Source organism: Piliocolobus tephrosceles, chromosome 6, assembly GCF_002776525.5.
Source record: "Piliocolobus tephrosceles isolate RC106 chromosome 6, ASM277652v3, whole genome shotgun sequence".
NCBI classification, from domain to species: domain Eukaryota; kingdom Metazoa; phylum Chordata; class Mammalia; order Primates; family Cercopithecidae; genus Piliocolobus; species Piliocolobus tephrosceles.
Window position 1 is genome coordinate 63,963,062 of NC_045439.1, and position 20,955 is coordinate 63,984,016.

At 33.9% G+C, this 20,955-nt stretch overlaps 1 pseudogene; it reads right to left on the reverse strand.

The window, feature by feature from the left end:
* Positions 1 to 1,514: 1,514 nt before the first annotated feature.
* Positions 1,515 to 5,056, reverse strand: LOC111549481 (annotated as a pseudogene).
* Positions 5,057 to 20,955: the final 15,899 nt, after the last annotated feature.

Consider the following 20,955-nt stretch of genomic DNA (forward strand, 5'->3'; position numbering starts at 1 on the left):
AATGAAATATGCTTTGGCTTCATATCATCCTTAGTTAAAATATCAAGGTACAATACACACAAAGGGCATAATTTATTTTTAATACTAGTAGAAGATTACTCAAAAATTTATATTTCAGATAATCTTTTAATAATACCAAATGCCATATCTCATTGCCACTTTTGATATTTCAATTTAGATTGCCATTATTTTTATACCAAAATATGGCTGAGAAGAGCACTTCAAAGAGGAGCAATACCATGTCGTTTTTTTTTTTTTTTTTTTTTTTTTTTTGCTTCTTTATATCAGTATCATCATTACATTGAGGCCTCAGTTTCTAAACAGGAATCATTGAAAACTACTCACCTACTATATAAGGCCAAATTTCAGTATTGTAGATAATGGAACCTATAGTCCATTGAAGCAGTCTTAGGGAGAGAAAAGAAGCATGATAAATTTCCACTGCAATTGTCTATCTTGTAGATCTCTCACTTTGCTTTTATTTCAGTTCAAATGTTAGTGTGGCCGTGGATTCACCTGCTACTATCAATTAATGCATTACTCATTTATAAAGTTATTGCCTTTCTTATTCCTTAGATAAAAAGATAACTATAAATAAGATCTTTAACAATTTATTTTTAATCCTCAACAAATCATCTTGAGCACTCTACTCTGGAGACCATTGATACAGCAGGTTGAACTCTTTTATTTATCGGAGTATTTTTACAATTTTATTTTTATTCAGCCTTCCTCTCTGCCTTCTTTTCATATTTAAGAACGGAGGGTAAATATCAACTCGGTAGATGAACTTGTGTAATGACACTAAGTCAGGGTCTTCCAGTTTTGCTGTGATTTTTCATAACACCTTGTTTACTTGTCATCACATTTCAAAATCCCAAATTATTCATGTATTTTTTTTTATTTTTGCCCATACTTTGTCTTTCTAATTAGATTACACAATATGTGAAGACTAGAACCATGTTTAGTTTATCAACTTTTGTGTCCATAGGACCTAGGTCAATGTTTGCCATATGGAAAACATTTATTACCTATTTATTGGACATAAATGATTGAACAAAAACCTTATTCCCACTGGGAGGCCACTCAAATTTCTTAAATTAGCTAAATACTCAGTGACATAATGCCTGGATTTTTAAAAAATGAAATTTGACCTTCTGTAATCCTTATGGTCTAAGTAAAATTTGTGATATAGATGAGAAATAACCCAATTTTCTTTAATTACAGCTAGTTTATAAAATTATTTATGGGGCAATTGTATATGCAATACCCTGTAGTTATCTTTAACAAAAGGCATACCACACTTTATATTTTTCAAGTAACCTTCTTTTTCTTTTTTTTCTGTAAGAATGCTTTATTAGGCAAAACCACATACTATGAAAATGCTTTAAAATGCAACAAGTTGTGAGGTAAATACATGAAGAACAAGTGCATAGGGAGACATGGCTATCCCAGAACACACTGTAAGTAAATAGAGAATCCCCATACTCCTACTATTTACCCAGTAACAGAAGGATCTAGGCCACCTCCTCCTCAGCACACTCCTCAAACTCTACCTCCTCCTCAGGTGTGACATCTTGGTAGTACTCTTGATACTCAAACACAAGGTTGTTCATGCTCTTCTTGGCCTCGGTGAACTCCATCTTATCCATGCCGTCACTCATATAGCAATGCAGGGACGCCTTGCACCTGAACATGGCTATGAACTGCTCCGAGATGTGCCTGAACAGCCCCTGGATGGTCATGTTATTGCTGATGAAGGTATCAGACATTTTTAGCCCCTGGGGTGGGATGTCACAGACAGCTGTTTTCATGTCGTTGGGGGCCAATGAGCAAAGTAGATACTTTTTTTGTTCTGAACATTGAGCATTTGCTCATCCACCTCCCATGTGGACATGTGGCCTCTGAAAATGGCAGGCACTGTTAGGTAGTGCCTATAAGGGGGATGGGGGGGGTCATAAGCAGCTACCATATTCTTGGCGTCAAACATCAGCTGAGTGAGCTCAGCCATGGTCAGGGTACTGCTGACTGCCCTGATTGGTGAGTGGGGCAAAGCCAGGCATGAAAAAGTGCAGGAAGGAGAATGGGACGATGTTCATTACCAGCTTCTGCAGGTCAGCATTCAGCTGGCCTGAGAAGCGCAGGCAGGTGGTGAACCCATTTATGGTGGCAGATACCAGGTGGTTTAGGTCACTGTAGGTGGGTATGGGCAGCTTGAGGGTTCTGAAGCAGGTGTCATAGAAAGCTTCATTATCAATGCAAAATATCTCATCTGTATTTGCTATGAGACTTAGAGGGTGGCATTGTGGGACTCTAGCATGGTGTCTGACACCTTGGGTGAGAGCAGGATGCTAAGTGTGCTTATGATCCTATTTAAATGCTCTGAATAACTATGATGAATTTACTTGTATAATCAGAATTCAGATAGAAAATTAAGACAACTGCTTTGTTTTCAACAGAAAGAAAAGTAAAATAAATGAAAAAAGGGAAAAAGACATTTTTAAACCACCTTTGAAATGTTCTTTGCTCTACGTCGAAATTCTTGTTTTGAGATTACTTATTGACTGATATTATTACGTTTCTTTTTCTTTCATTAATATTGCTATTGTATGTGGGTAAACATTGTCTTGCTATCATATTAAAGAGTAGATATAGATTACCAAGTATCTGCATTCTATAAACACAGATTTGTATACATAATGAGTATATATGGAAGTGTCATTGCTCAGGGAACTTGTTAATTATAATTTACTTTTTATGAAGAATTAAGATAAATGTATTGTATCTGTATTTACATCAAATACCTTGCTACCTTTCATAACATTGGCATTATTGATTTCAAAACCAAACAATTGTTTGGGAGGTAGAGCATCTCCTGTATATTGTAATATGTTTGGTAGTAACACTGTGCCATATCTGTCAGATGCCAGTAGCACTCTTACCCCAAAAGGTGACAAGCCAGGTTTTCACAGATATTGCCAAATGTGCACTGTGGGGCACAATTGTCCCTAGGTAACAATAGGGGTGTTAATCTACATCTATATTTATATCTATCTCTGTGTATTCATCTATGTCTGTCTATATATTCATCCATTGGATAAAATTATAAATGTAGAAGCAGCTTACTTTTCATTTATTTCTATTTTTAATTTATCTCTCTTTCTTTACTGTGTTCTAATTAATTGTTGGTAAGTGGAGGTCAGCAAAATATAAAGTTAAATTCCTCATGTCACAAATTTGCTCAGGTTTATTCATCTAGGTATACACTAAAATAAGTTTTGAGCACTAACTCTGCATAAGCCACCATTATAAGTTACAAAGATACTTAAAATATTACTAAGAAGTAGTTTTTCCAGTCCAGGAGTTTTTAACATAGTGCAATTCTTGCTATCACTTGTCTTTCCAGCACCAGTCAAGGTGTATGTAGTCTAACAGAAAGATGAACATTTTAGACATATTTAGATCAATAACTTTTAACTTAGAATAAATGCCAGTGTGTAGGGAAACTACCTGAGAAAATATAAAAATATAACTTTACTTTTTCTGAATATTCGTAATAAAGAATTTAAAAGTTAGACTCCTTGAATATTATCCATGTTGTAATTGTGTTTGCATTGCCTATGAAATGAAGATAGGCTATTCTACATACCGTAAGGGCCACATGAGCAGATACCACATCTGCAATGTAGTCTCAACATTTTAACTTCAAGATCTGAACCAGGCCTTATACATAGAATATCCTCAAAATTTCTTGAATGGTTGAATGAATAGATGAGTGAATGAATAAATTAAAACAATATTCAACTTAAAAGAAACTGAACTAGAAAAGAAAGGAATTCTTCTACAGCTCTTAGAAAATATAGTTAAAGATATAATTTCCTGTGGAAATTAGTGAAATTCAAACAATTTCAAATCCCCCCTAAAATGTTTTTTTTATCTGAGAAAAGATTTTATAAAAACAGAATTAATGGAAAACAATTGGCAATTTTCTGTAAGTGTTATACAGCTACTTGACTTACACATGAAAGGCTCATAAATGGTTTTTTAGTGTACTGTGATATAGTGATTTTCACAAATGAAATAGTTATTATAAAATGTCATAATCTTTACTAATTTTGTAGTTTAATTATAATTGACTAATAATATTTCCCTCTTATTGTTTTACCCTTTTTAAAAATATAGTATTTTCATTTGCCAATTTTCATGGGGCTAAAAATATAAAATTCAGCCACTATATCATTCATAGTCATCAGCTCTATCATCCTCAAAACCAAATTTTATACCAAATGATTAAAAATTTGTTGTTGAATTAATTAATTCCATCCAAACAGAACTAAACTATGTTGAAATGAATTATTTCTTATGCTTCCTCATTCCTGGAATATTTACATTAAGTAGATTTTTACTTCTTCTTACTACCCAAATTCCTTCCATTCTTCTCAGCTTCTATTTCAGCATACTCAGTTTATTAACTTCAGCTTGAAATTAATATGTTAGATTGCTTAATTTGGATATTTCTTGCTTTTTTTCCTTGTACTTGAGCATATTCATGGTTCTTAGCTCTTCCACTGGGAAACATCAATCTAAGGTCTTATTATTTGAACATTGCAATATCGGTGCAATATTCCGGTCACTTTAGAAGTCAGTTTAAAACTGACTTCACATTGCAATCATTATATTTCAGTATCTCTGCATTACATTGTTCACTTTAGAAGTCCATTTACAACTTTTCAATTGAGAAAAATAAACTGTATTTTCAAAGAGTCAAATAGCCAAAAAGATAAAACAGCTATAGCTGAAAAGTAATGGAGATAAATAGTCCTTTACATTTTATTCTGTGTAAAAGTGTTCATTCAATTAATTAGAAAAAAAATCAATGTTTACAACATATTAGGATTTAGATACAATTTAACTGATTTTATTCCAAATTACCAAGTCTAAAAATATTGTCATTGTTGCAATTTACTGCTAATGAAATAATACAGTTTTTACTTTTTTTTTTTTCTATTTTCCCCTTTCCTCCTTTCTTTTCTCTTTTTCTCTGAGTGTATTACCTCATGGGATCGCATCCTATAGACATTTGCCACAAGAAAACACCCGTTGTAAAGGACTGCTTCTTCTTGTTGCCTGCAGTTCCAACACATGTTAAGTCTGTCTGCAGTGTTAAAGCACTTTGTTAAAAAACATTTAGGACTTTCTTGTGGGCTTCAATAATTTCTTATATAAAAAACTTACTATATGGACCTGAAGAAATCAGAAAATGAAGCAAATGCATTTAAACCACTTAGCAAGAGTCAGGTTCCTCCCAGCCTTATCACTATGGCATAAACCAATAGAAATTTATTTCTCACTCTCAAAATGTCTGATGCAATTCTTGTGCCCTTCCTTGATTTAAAACTGGATAGTCTGGACCACTTGTGTCTTAAAGGCAGTGTTCCACTAGGAAATAGACAGGGATGAGACATGCACATATTACTTCAACTTAGAGGTAACTGGTCACAGTTAAGCCCATGGTTCCAAAACTTCTACAAAGATGACTGAAATACACAGCAATAGCATATCAAATATTTGGCTTGGACTGTCAATGCCATATAGGGTTACCAAATTATGAATAAAATTTATGTATTAGCAAATTTAAAATTGGTTTTAAACTGATAGTAAAGTAAAATAGCATTGTTTTAAAGAAAATATTGATCTCACTTGTATGTTTGTTTGTGTATGTAATACAAGGATGATACTATAATGATGTTTCTCAAAGTTCTTTGGGATCAAGGCTTCTTTCAGCTTACTGCACACTTACCCTTATTACGTGACCAAAATCACCAAGATGGTAGAGAAAGGAACAAAGTAATAGAGAGAAAGGTATGAATGCCAACTAGATTTTAAGAAAATCTATCCAAACTGTTATATGACATTTTCTTTTCATCCCACTGTTCACTGTCTTGTCACATGACCAAATTAAGAAGCAAAAGGGTTTTGCAAATATTGTTGGCTATAATTTCTATAATTATGTAGAGGTAGAAACAGAAACATAGGAAAAAAGCAATCTCTATCACCATTAATCATAAAGTAGAAAATGCAGGATCAAATTCTAAGAGGCAGGAAAATCAAGATATAAAGTTTTAATTTCTGAAAAGTGTGAAACTTATTATAAGATATTCATTAACAAAAATAGTTTTCATATACTATGCAAACAACTAAAGATGTTTATTCCCTGTATTTTCTTCTGTGAATGAACCTATGTTTTTCTTTGATTAAGCTGATAAGTGGTATACATACTTAGAATTCACTATTTTCTCTTAATCTTGAAATTATCAATTTCATCTATGTTTGTATTTCGTTTTACTTCTGCATTTTATTTTCTGTACTTACTCTTTAAAATAGGGAAATACTTATATAATGCCAATCTTTCCTTTCATGTATTTGTATAAACCTGTTTTTTGAAAATAGTACTACTTTTAAAATAACATTACTATTCAAAACCATTTGAATGTCAAGTTCTTCTTTTAAATAATGAATGAAAATATTGTTGTTAAAAGGTTACATTTCTGTAAGAGAATAAATAATGTTGGTTAGCATTCCTTTGTTTTACAAATATGTGACAGATTGATTACAGAAAATTCAGGTAAAAACCTGCTATTTCTTTTATTATAGTTGAAATTATGACAGAAATCCTATTTTATTGCTTTATTTTCAAAGGCCAATAAGTCCAGAAAGTCATAAAATTTGTCAAAGTTGTAAAGTGACATGTGAATGTAGAAATTCTCTTGCCATTACCTAGCACTTATCTGAACCAAAAAAAGACTTAAGCACAAAAACAATAGAGAAAACATAAATGATGATGACGGTAGTAAATACATGGAGCATTTAATTTCCATTAGGCACTGTGCTAAGCATGTAAAATCAATTATTTTAACACATTGCATATGGTGGGGAAATTAAGACTTCTGTTTTATGTTTGTTATATTAAAGCATACATAAGTGTTTTTTTTCAAATTCCACAGCTAATAATCAAGAAAAAATTGAATAAGTTTGAAGACCAGCTTAGAAAATATGGTGAGACCCCATCTCTATGAAAAATTAAAAAATTAGCCAGCTACTAAGCAGGGTGGGGCAGGAAGATCACTTGAGCCCAGGAATTCAAGCCAGCAGTGAGAAATGATTGCACCACTGCACTGCAGTCTAGGCAACAAAACCTGACCCCCATCTCTAATGTGTATATCTGAATAAGTTTCAGAACACAATGATATTATCTAAGAGACAATAAAAGACCAGAATATGAAATGCACATAAGTTGGGAAAATGGTTCAAAATGTGTACAGCAAAACAAGTGTTTGAGTGTTTGTGCTTGTATACACATATGGTAAAACTTTTAATTTATTATTATTATTATTATTGTTTTCCGAGACAGAGTCTTGCTCTGTCACCCAGAGCTGGAGTGCAATGGTCCGATCTTGACTCCCTGCAACTTCAGTCTCCTGGGTTCAAGCAATTCTCCTACTTTAACCTCCCGAGTACCTGGGATTACAGGCATGTGCCACCATGCCTGGCTAATTTTTGTATTTTTAGTAGAGATAGGGTTTCACCATGTTGGCCAGGCTGGTCTCAAGAAACTTTTATTGTTAATATTCAAAAATATCATTAAGAATATAAAAAAGAATAATTACTTTGGAAAAAAAAGAATTGTATGACAAAAAGAGTGTGATATAAAACAGTTCTAACAAAAAGGTGAAGTTTACCAAATATGTGAAAAGTTTAATTCTCAGAGAAATAAAAAGAATAAAAATAAGTGAAATTTAAAAATGTTATTGTTCATAAAAAAGTAAATAAAAATAAGATCTTAAAATGTTAAGACAGTAAAATGAAAATAAACAATAGTAATAGGTATGATCAGAAACTGGCAACTTCACATACTGCTGGAAGTAAACTGGCTGACAAATCTAGTGACTACATACACCTTTGATTATTAGTTTTGTATTCTAGGAATTTAATGTATATAATAACTAAACAGAAACAAAAAGATAATTTTAATTAGCATGTTAATTATAATAATTATATATAATCTTTTACTTATTCAAAAACAAGCTAATAAAATTAAGCTTTATTTAAACAATTGATATATAATATTTCACTTTACCTTTAATAATATGTAAAAATGTTCTAAATCACAAGTGTTCTACACCACATATTAATATAAAAAGATAATCTTTCAGTTAAGATATCAAAGTAAGCCATGTGATTCACACACCACTGGCTAAGTCATAAATAACTAAATGATAGCTAGACATGGAGATAAACATAGATATAATTAGATAGATAGCTATCTAAAGGTTTCTTTTCTTTAAAAATGAATCTAGTCCATTGACGCTGAATATATGCTATGGTTTATCCTCCTACCAGATGAATCACAAAAAACACATAATATAAATATATGTCCAGAAGAAAAGTAGGCTGCATATGCAAGTAAAAAACATACCTTCCAAGAAAAATAGAGTTCCTAGAAAATAATTTAAGAAGACGCACACTATTAGTAATTGTCCCTTGCATTCAATGATTGAAACATTGTTAATATTACTTATTATAATTTTTAAAATAAGTTATATATTTCCATAAATATTTCCATTGTATATCTCTATATCCTGCAACTGACTGTATAAAATATATACACATTTTATGTATAGTTATGTGGGAATGTGTACGTACATGTACATACATATGCTCTAGTTTGACTTTCTTTTTATCCCCATAGTGCAGCCCTCATCAAGTATGCTTGATATTCTTTTCAAATAATTCTTTTTTTTTAACTTAAATATATCATGGCTCCTCATATGTTTCAGTATGTCTTTTGTCTTTATTCATGAAAACCTGTGAGTTGTAGCCAGCTTCAGTAACAAACACCTATATCTGGTTCCCCTTTTCTTCCTATGCAAAAGGGAAACTTCTCAGCCCTATTACAGTTAGAGCTAATTCATTTTTCTCTGGACAAGGAAATGTATTGGAAGTGCTGCATGTCTTTTGGAGGGTAAAACTATAAAACCCCCTGTGAAAAATCCAGTTCCTTTCTTCTCCATCTTTCATAAATATGGAGACCATATGTGATGGCTGAACTATTATCAACATAACATGCACAGTATGTAATGCTATGGGACTACTTTCTTTGCCAGCTGTCCTAGAATTGCAGTCATGTTTAATTGTTTTTAAACACTCACATTAATAGAAAGTCAAGCTCTGTCAAAATTATCTTACCAATGTTCCTTACGTTTCCCCTCCTTTTCTCTTCCAGAGATACTGATCAGATTATTGAAATTATTACTTGCTTTCCAGTAGACTCCTCACTATTCAATTCTTGCAATATATGACTGTGAAAATAAAATTTCTAGACATTGATGTTGAGGTGTTTGTCTCATGTTAAAAAACATTTTTATGGCTTCCTGTTGAGTATAATATACAACTCAAATTCCCAAGTATTCATGACCATTTCTACACAGCCGCAGTCTACATTTCTAATCTTATAATAACTCACTGCCCACAAGCCCAGCTACTATAATCTTTATTATAACTACACAAGAACTGCTTTATACTCTATGGAATTGCTGCGCACTAATACAATTTCAAGCCTTGCTATTTTCTTACCCAGTATGCTCCTGCTTCTTTGATTTACCAGTTATAACTCTCACATTCACTCATATGTCATTTTCTCTGTTAAGTTTTCAAGACTCCAACTCCCACTCCAAAAATTAGTTTAAATAAATTTCCAGCAGTCCACAAATTTAGGAGATGTACATGGTCAAAAGGATAATAAAGCACAGAATTTCATTTTTAGTTTATTTTGAAAGATAAAATGAAGTTCTAAATTATTTTTAATTATGTGATGCAATAATTATTAGAACAAACATAATTTCATGTACAAATTCAATGTGTAAAAAGATACAGAGTGAACAAATTGCAACAAAACGAAAGCTATGCCTGGGCCCTTAGTAGAAGGATAAAATAATTTGACTTGTGTTTATAGCATAGAGGATGTTTTACCATAATCTCCAGCATTTTATCACAAAAATAAGGGAAACATTGAAAAATTTAAATTACAATTACTCAGTCACTTTCAGGAAAATATTGTCAGATAATACTCCATATAATATAAACAACTGTGAATGATGGTAATAAATCTTCATCCTTGTAAGGAATTCTCACTATATTAAAAGCTGACAGATTAAAATAATATAAATATTTCACTTGTCCTTAAAAATGATTTCAGATCCTGTGATCAAGATATGGGATGTGGCATACAATATAAAATAATAATGCTCTGCAGATGAACAAAATTTGGTGTAATTCCTAGTTTGGCAGCTATTTCATTTGATCTCTCTGATCTTATTTTTGTTTAAATCTGACTATCATGAGGTAACCGGTAACTATACCTATCTGTTGTTTTTGTTTTATAAAGCACCACGTTTCATTTCTATAACTAACACAGCAGTGAGTCTAGCTAGCTACTTCAAGTATCTTTGGTTTTACAATTTTTTTTTTTTTTTTTTTTTTACTTCAGAAGGCTTCTTTGGTGCTATTCCATCTCAGAAGTCTTTGCAATCTTTATAATGTTTTCAAGGAAGAAACAAACAAACTCAAAAAACTTTGAATATACTTTAAGAAAAATGCTTATTCTTAAAAGGATGCAGACTTTTGAATTTGGTTGGTCTTTAAAAATAAGATGAGTTCTTTTTGATATAATAACCTGACAACAAAATTGAATGTAGGTTTATATTGTTGTAAAAAAAAAAAAATAACTTAAAATGCCTTGTCACTTATTCTAAGATAATGAAAGGAAAGTTCATGGAAAAGTTTTCTAAAATAAAAAAAAAAACATTAACAGTTTGCATTTCTCACAGGTACGCTCAACGGCGCTCTCTCAGGTATTGCTTTGTCACAATGTTTGTATACTGGTGAAAATAGTTCTTTTTAGAGGAATTTGTTTTGTCCCCATTGAGCAAGTTTGCCGCAGTGAAATAGGTGCAGATAATTGTAATGTAGCACAAGAATCTCTGTCCAATTTGTGGATTTAAGATAATTGCATAATTAATGCAGAATCTTAGCTTATTAAAGTTTAGAAGATAGTGGGGAAGGTGAATAGAAATGCCAACATTTCAAAAGTTGCTCCCTCTATTTATATTTTTGTACCTTAAGTTATATAAAGAAAAGTCCTTGGTTTACAATTAATTTCAAAAACAAACATCAATACATGAAAATGTATATTAACAAGAAAATATGCATACTGTTCAATTAGTATATATAAAATGAGATACCAGAGAGAAGATATTATAACCTATTTGAATACTACACTGAGGTTTAATACCTCTATAAGTACTAAAGCTTATAAATAAGTCATCCATAATTTATTTTCAACAAAGACATTTCTATATAATTTAATTCCACTATTGCAAACTATAAATGTTCATTTCTACTAAGAAGGTAATGTCATTTATTATTTCTGTAAGTGAAAGAATATGCTTGATGTCATCTAGGAAATAGATAAGTAAAGGTAGTGCTTTCATGGCAAGCTGGTCCTGCAAGTTCCCTTTTGAAATAACACCCTACTTTCCTAAGTTTCAAAGTACTTGACATGGTACTCAAAATTTGCAATGTGGAACAACACCATTTTATTTTATTACTTTATTATTTTTTTGAGACGGAGTCTTGCTCTTTCGCCCAGGTTGGAGTGCAGTGGCGCAGTCTCGGCTCACTACAAGCTCTGCCTCCCGGGTTTACTCCATTCTCCTGCCTCAGCCTCCTTTGTAGCTTGGACTACAGGTGCCCGTCACCGAGCCCAGCTACTTTTTGTATTTTTGGTAGAGACGGGATTTCACCATGTTAGCCAGGATGGTCTCGATCTCCTGACCTCATGATCTGCCTGCCTCGGCCTCCCAATGTGCTGGGATTACAGGCGTGATTTTACTTTTAATCTTTTAAAATTATTTTTCAATTCCTAAAGCAATATACTCAAGTTAACGACTTACTGCTACTAAAATTAATAATAGAATATATTACTATTTAAATGATAGTAATGTAAAATGTATATTAATAAAATGTTTTTAACATATTGTAAAAGCATTTTAATTCATTTTCAACACCAATCAGAAATATAATTCCAACAAGTTTTATGTTTCCAAGAAGCACATCATAAATTTTAATATTATTATGTATGAGTAGTCAAGTCTGATATCATTTCACACATAAATAATTATAATCAGGAAATCAAAATTAAGAGCAAAAATATATCCTCTTCCTTATGCCATTTTAAAGAATAAAATCAAGGAAAATACCATTTATTCCACATATGACCTTTCCTTCATTTATGAATATATGTATTGCTTAAAAAGATATTAGGATGATTTACTTTTATTTAAGATTTTTGTAAATTATCCTCTGCAATACATATTTACAAAAATTATGCTAAACATATTTTCCTGTAAAATCAGTGATTTTTTAATGATAAAAATATTAGAGGCTATATTTTCCTCCAGAGTGTTAGAATTAGCTGGTTAAATAAATACAATATTTGTATATCAACATGTCATATAAAAGTGTGAGAATAAATTTTAACAAGTATGCTTTGGAATATAAGAAAGTTTGTGAATTTAAAATCTGTAAGGTTAACTTAAGCAGAATCTGTGTAAACACCACAAATTAAAATCAGAAAAGAACCAGCTGAATGTGATGGTAATGATAAATAAATCCCATAGACTCAGCATATTCCTGAAAACTAGGCTTTTTATAGTAGGCAATTTTACAATACATTTTTTTTTTTTCTATCTGAAAGCAATGTAGGATTTGAGTGGGTCTCTTCCAAAAATCAGAATTCAAAATACTCTGATCAGCTCAACACTGTCCAGCTCATTCTCTCTGATCATAAGTGGGAAATTTAGAACTGAAAGGTGAATTTTTTTCATATAGATTCCATCTGTTTTATCGATCGCTTACTAAACAAAGAGTAGGCAATTATTCTCAACAAACCTGCTTTTCATTCTGCATATCTCATCATAGGGTTTTGAAGTCAAGAAATCTAGATGTTGTGAAAGACCATGACATTATCTCATCCATTTCTTTGCCTTAAATCAATACTCATTTAAATCCATTCCAAGAAAAAGAAAAAGAGACATTGTCGCATGTCTATTCACTGGCAATATCCCTTATTATTCCTTATCATGATTCATTTTTCCTGCTTTATGAACAAAATTCATCACCCAAGTGTGTGATATTTTCTTCTATTTTTCCTACTTAAGAAAATCCCTATTGTACTCCCCTTTGTAAAAACACTGTGAAAAGTAATGAACCGCATCATTTCTCTTGTTTTAATTTATCACCAAGGTTGTTCACACATATAACAACAACTATAGTCACCATAATTTCACATCATGGATCCAATATGCTAGTTATAGAAACATTTATAAAAGAAATGAAAGACAATTAGAATAATAGTTAATGTTTACATAAGTAGCCTTGTAATAGAAATTCTTTCTCTTGCATTGATTCATTGGGCAATTTGATAATTGAATTAATAACTTTAGTGACATTGTTTCTCTATGCACTTGTCATATTGTTTAGAAAAAAATCTTATATAAATTTTAAAATTAAAAATAGACAAATGAACAAAGTATGGCCCATCATTTTTTTTCAAATATCAGAATAAAATGCTTAATATATTATCACAATATAAGTTAAATATTTTTTCTTTATAAAGTGTATATAATTGTTTAATATTTACTAGACATCATTATTTATAACAGCATCAAACAAAAGGCATATCTTGGAGATATTGTGGGTTTGGTTCCAGACTACTGCAATTTATGTGGTTTGGCTCTGTGTCCCCACCCAAATTTCATCTCGATTTGTAGCCCCCATAATCCCCAAGTATCAAGGAAGAGACCTGGTGGGAGGTGACAGGATCATGGGGGCAGTTTACCCCATGTTGTTCTCAGGATAGTTAGTTCTTATGAGATCTCATGGTTTCTTAAGTGTTTGATAATTCCTTCTTCAAATGCTTTCTTTCTCTCACCTGCTGTCATGTAAGATGTGCCTACTTCCATTTTTGTCATGATTGTAAGTTTCCTGAGGCCTCATCATGCATGCAGAACTGAGTAAATTAAGCCTCTTTTCTTTATAAATTACCCAATCTTGAGCAGTTCCTTATAGCAGTGTGAGAATGAACAAATACAGTAAATTGGTACAAGTATAGTCGTGTACTGCTAGATAGATAGCCTGAAAATGCGGGAGCGACTTTGGAACTGGGTAATGGGCAGAGATAAGAACGGTTTGGAGGGCTCGGAAGAAGAGAGGAAAATGTAGAAACTTTGGAACTATCTAGAGACTTGTTGAATAGTTTTGACCAAAATGCTGATAGTGATGTGGACAATAAAGTCCAGGCTGAGGTGGTTTCAGAGGAAGATGAGAGATTATTGGAAACTGGAGTAAATATTACTCTTGCTGTGTTTTAGCAAAGAGACTGGCAGCATATTGTCCCTGCCCTAGAGATCTGTGGAAGTTTGAACTTGAGAAGATAATTTAGGGTATCTGGTGGAAGAAATTTCTAAGCAGCAAAATGTTCAAGAGGTGTCAGAGTGTAAAAGTTTGGAAAATTTGCAGCCTGAACACGTGGTAGAAAAGAAAAGCCCATTTTCTGGGGAGAAATTCAAGCTGGCTATAGAAATTTGCTTAAGTAATGAGGAGTCAAATGTTATATTCACCAAGAAAATGGGGAAAATGTTTCCAGAGTATGTTAGAGGTCTTCAGAATACTACTGCCCATCACAAACCTGGAGGCCTGGAAGAAAAAAAAAAAAATGGTTTTGTGGGCCAGGCCTAGGGCCTTGCTGCTGTGTGCAGCCTTGCATCCCAGCCAATCCAGATTCAGCCATAGCTATAAGGGCCCAAGATACAGCTTGGGCTGTTGCTTCAGATGGTGCAAGCCCCAAACCCTGGTGGCTTCCATGTGATATTTGATCTGCAGGTGCAAAGGAGTCAATAATTGAGGTTTGAGAACCTTTGCCTTGATTTCAGGAGAGGTATACAAATACCTGGATGGCCAGGCAGAAGTCTGCTGCAGAGGTGGAGCCCTTAAGGAGAACATCTGCTAGGGTAGTACAGAAGGGAAATGTGGGGTCAGAGTCCCCACATGGAGTCCCCTATGGAGCACTTCTTAGTGGAGATGTGAGAAGAGGGTCTCTGTCCTCCAGACCCCAGAATGGTATATCCACAAACAGCTTACACCATGCACTTGGAAAAGTTGCAGGAACTCAAAGCCAGCCTGTGAAGAAGGCAGCTGCAGTGGCAATACACTGCAGGGCCACAGAGCTAAAACTGCCCAAGGCTCTGGGAGCCCACCTCTTGCATCAACGTGCCCTCAATGTAAGACAGTGAGTAAAAGGAGATCATTTTGAAGCTTTAAGATTTAATGGCTGCCATATTGGGTTTCAGACTTGCATAAGGTCTGTAATCCCTTTGTTTTGGCCAATTTCTCCCTTTTGGCATGTGTATTACTCCATTTTCACACCGCCGATAAAGACATACCTGACACTGTGTAATTTATAAAGAAAAAGAGGTTTAATGGACTCACAGTTCCACATGACTAGGAAGGCCTCACAATCAAGACAGAAGGTAAAAGGTACATCTTAGGTGGTCAGGCAAGAGAGAATGAGAACCAAGTGAAAGGGTTTTCCTCTTACAAAGCCATCAAATCTCATTCGGCCTATTCACTACCACGAGAACAGTGTGGGAAAATCCGCTTTCATGATTCAATTATCTCCCACTGGGTATCTCCCACAACATGTGGCAATTATGTGAGCTACAATTCAAGGTAAGATTTTTGTGGCGGCACAGCCAGAAAATGTCAGAATGGGAGTACTTACCTAATGCCCATACCTGCAATGTACCTTATAAGTACCTAACTTGCTTTTGATTTTACAGGCTCCTACACAGAAGAGACTTGCCTTATCTCAGATGAGACTTTTGACTTGGACTTTGGGTTAATGCTGGAATGAGTTAAGACTTTGGGGGACTGTTGAGAAGGCATGATTGGTTTTAAAATTTTAAAAAGATGTGAGATTTTAGAGGGGCCAGGAGCAGAATGATATAGTTTGTTTCTGTGTCCTCACCCAAATCTCACCTTAAATTTTAATCCCCATAATCCCCACGTGTTGAGGGAGGGACCTGGTGGGAGGTGATTGAATTATGGGGATAGTTTCCCCCATGTTGTTCTCATGATAGTGAGTGAGTTCTCAGGAGATCTAATGGTTTTATAAGTGTTTGACAGTTCCTTCTTCACATGCTCTCTCTTGCTGCCACCATGTAAGATGTACCTGCTTCTGGTTATGTCATGATTGTTAAGTTTCCTGAGGCTTCCCCAACTGTGTGGAACTGTGAGTCAATTAAACCTCTTTTCTTTATAAATTACTCAGTCTCAGGCAGTTCCTTATAGCAGTGTAAGAATGGACTAAAACAACAATAAATCAATGATCGCAATAAAGTAAGTCACACCGTTTTTTGTTTATCAGTGCATATAAATGTTACGTTTATACTATAGTCTATAAAGTGTGCAATAGCATTATGTCTAAAAAATGCATATCTTAATTAAAAATACTTTATTCTTTAAAATTGTTAACAATCAACCGAGCCTTTGGTGAGATATAATTTTTCTGCTGGTAGAAGATACTGCCTAGATGTTGCTGGCTGCTGACTTATCAGAGCGGGAGTTGCTGAAATTTTGTATGGCTATGGAAACTTTTAAAATATAGAAAACTGAAGTTTGCCACATCAATTGATTCATCATTTCATATTATTTGTAGCATAATGCTATTGGATGACACTTTCCCCAAAGAAGAACTTCTTTCAAAATTTAATTCAATCTTCTCAAACTCTACAACTGCTTTATCTACTAATTTTATGTAATATTTTAAATTATTTGTTGTCATTATAACAATGTTCACAGCATTTCAGGAGTAGATTCCATTTAAAGAAAGTACTTTCTTTCCTCATCCATGAGAAGCAACTACTTACCTCTTAAAGTTTTATCATGAGATTTCAGTAACCTAATCGTATCTTTAGGTTTTACTTTTCATTCCAATTCTCTTACTAGTTCCAACACATTCCTAGTTACTTTATCCATTGAAGTCTTAAACCACTCAAAGTCATCCATGAGGATTGAAATCAACTTCTTCCAAACTCCTGTTCATATCGTTTTTAGAACTCCTCTAATGAATCATGATTGTTCTTAATGGCATCTGTGTAACAGTAGGTAGTCAGAGGTGGTTGTTAACTGTCTCTCTAAAATAATAACTGGTCCCAGACAGCACCAGGGAAAGAAAGTCTCCTACTAGATTTCTACTGACCAGAAACTGGTGATCAGCAGCTTCCTGATAAGATCTCAGGAGTTGGGTGAGTAGGCTCAAACATATTCACTAGGAGGTAAAATGGTGCAGTGTAACTGGTATAAGGTCTTCTAAAAAAATATTTGGCTGGTAAGGAAAGAACACCTCAAGTGAGGTTAAAACTCTAGTAAATGCACTGCACATGCAGCCCCACCCCAGTGCTGGCAGGCCACTACACATGAAACAGGCCACCCCAAGGAAAGAATCAGAGGAGAAGGGATGCAAGACCATGGAAGTATGCCTATGTGTAAAATCTCAAGTCAAAAGGTCAAACCCTGCATTTGATCTCTCAAACTGCTCAACTGGCCCTCTTCCAAGTGTATTTTAGTTCCTTTTGTTCCTGTCCTAAAACTTTTTAATAAACTTTCACTCCAGCTCTAAGACTTCCCTTAGTCTCTTACTCTGCCTTACGCCCCTCAGTCAAATTCTTTCTTCTTAGAGGGGAAGAAATGAGGTTGCTGCAGACACATATGGATTAGCCACTGCTAACATCTAGAGTAGTGAATTCTTCCCAGTTTTTTAGTTTTCCCAGATGCATCAGAGGAATTACTATATTTGACAGCTATAGCTTTGCAATGCGTTTCTTCAGTAGTAGGAAAATCCAGGCTTTATTGTCTTATGTATGGAGCCCAGGCAAATTAGACAGTATAATTCTAGGGGTTCCTAGAACTTTTAGAATGGTAAATGAGCATTGGTTTCAACTTAAAATCACCAGTTACCTTCGCCCCACAATTAAGTTAGCCTGTCTTTTGAAGTTTTGAGGCCAGGTATTGACTTCTTCTCTTGAGTTTGAAAGTCTTAGATAGCATCTTCTCTCAATATAAGACTATTTTTGTCTACATTGAAAATCTCTTGTTTAGGATAGGAAGCTTTGTCAATTGTCTTAGCTAGACTTTCTGGATAACATGCTGTGTAGCTTCTACATCAATACTTGCTGCTTTGCTTTGAACTTTTGTATTATGAAAATGTCTTTTTTACCTTAAATATTATGAAGCAACTTCTGCTAATTGCAAACGTTTCTTCTGCAGCTTTCTCACCTATCTCAGCCTTCATAAAACTGAATATATTTAGGGCCTTAGTCTGAAATTAGGCTTTGGTTTAAGTGAATGTTGTTTGATATCACCAAAACATTCTTAAAATCAGCAATAAGGTGGTTTGGCTTTCTTATCATTCATGTGTTTATTGGAGTAGTACATTTAATTGTTTTCAATAACTTTTCCTTTGTATTTGCAACTTGGCCAACTATCTGACACAAGAGGGGTAGCTTTCATCTTATCTTGGCCTTGACATGCCTTCCCCATTAAGATTAATTATAACTAGCTTTTGTTTTAAAGGTGAGATAGGTTTAATTCTTTCTTTACTTGAACACTTAGAGGCCATTGTAAGGTTGTTAATTTGCCTAATTTTAATATTGTTGTTTCTCAGGGAATAAGGAGTGCCTGAGGAGAAGAGAGGTAAGAGAAGAGTCAGTTGGTAGAACAGTCAAAACACATACAATATTTACCAAGTAAATTAACCATTTTATATGGTGGCAATTCGTAGTTCCTCAAAGCAGTTATGACAGTAATATCAAAGATCACTCTTTACAAATCACCTCAACAGATATAACTATAACAAAAGTTAAAAGTATTATAAGAATTAACAAAATGTGACATAGGACATGAAGTGAGCACAAATTGTAAAACTGGCACTGGTGGGCTTGACACAGGCCTGCCACAAACTTTCAATCTGTAAATATGCAATGTCTACATAGCATAATAAAGAGAATTGTGATACAATGAAGTATGCTTGTAATATGAAATTACTAAAATAATAAGAATTGTTACCCTTTGAAAATGCTCCCAAGTTTTAATGTCAGGTGTTTTCCTGATCACTTTATATAACTCACATAATACAATAATCTTGTGAGGTAGATGTTACTATATTTTATAGATGAGGAAACTGATATTAAAACATTAAAAAATGTGTCCCAAATACCATAGCTGAAATGGGAAAAACTTGATTCAAACCCATGTAGATTGCATGCAGAATTTACACGTAACAAGTGAGCAGCAGGGCGGATCACTAGCCAGATATTAGTTTATATTATAAGAATTATTTCTTAAATACTCAAAAAATTGTTTGGTACCTTTTAGAAAGAGATAGTTTTTTGTTATATACCATACTTTCTACAAAAATACGCTTAATCATTGAAAAATTGAGAAAATGACATGGGGATGTTGGCAATTGCTGACGTGAAATATTGCCATTAAAATTGTAATTTGGGGCCAGGTGTGGTTGTTCGCGCTTGTAATGCCAACACTTTGGGAGGCTGAGGCAGGCAGATCACAAAGTCAGGAGTTTGAGATCAGCCTGGCCAACATAGTGAAATCCTGTCTCTACTAAAGAGATACAAAAATTACCCAAGCATGGTGGTGTGTGCCTGTAATCCCAGCTACTCAGGAGGCTGAGGCAGGAGAATTGCTTGGACCCAGAAGGCAAAGGTTGCAGTGAGCTGAGATGGTACCACTGCACTCCAGCCTGGGTGACAGAGCAAGACTCCATTTCAAAAAAAAAAAAAAATTATCATTTGGTTAACTGTCTTCTTTTCTGATTGAGAATTTTGTCAGTGTTTCTTATATACAACTTAAAATGTCTATGTATCACAAAATATGAGAATTTTCATCAAATTGCTATTTAAATATAATGATCTTGAAAAACAAAAGTCACTCAAATTTGCTTTAAGTCCATCTCCGCAATGATCAAGAGGAGGGTGTCTGTAAGAAAATACTAGATAACCTTACTATGTAATGGAAACTATCAATGGAGCCAAAAAGAGAAAACAAATGTAGTAAATATTTTATAGTGGCCTAAAGAGGAGCTAGTAAAGAATTTTAAGACTGACCACCATAGATGGGTTACAATTTGAATTTTCAGTATTAAAATGATAGAAAGTAAACTTGAAATTAAGAACTATGTTAAAATATGGGCAATTAACCAAAAAATAGACATTCATGCGTTTAAAAGCATTTCTATATTTACCTTGTTTCAATCACTTCAGTGTGAAGAGACCACCAAACAGGATTTGTGTGAGCAACAAGGCTGTTTATTTCACCTGGGTGCAGGCAGGTTGAGTCGGAAAAGAGAGTCAGCGAAGGGAGACAGGGGTGGGCCGTTTTATAAGATTTGGGTGGATAATAGCAAATAACAGTCAAAGGGGGTTGTTCTCTGGCGGGCAGGGGCAGGGGACACAAGGGGCTCAGTGGGGCAGCTTTTGAGCCAAGATGAAACAGGAGAAGGAATTTCACAAAGTAATGTCTTCAGTTAAGGCAGGAACAGGCCATTTTCACTTCTTTTGTGATTCTTCAGTTACTTCAGGCCATCTGGATGTATATGTGCTGGTCACCGGAGATATGATGGCCTAGCTTGGGCTCAGAGACCTGACACCTTGATACACTGGAAAAACAGCTAGAGATTAGATATAGCATCCTTGAGTAGATTTTTCTACAAATATTTTTAAGGCTAACTTTTTTCTGTTATGCATTGGTCTCGATTCATTAATT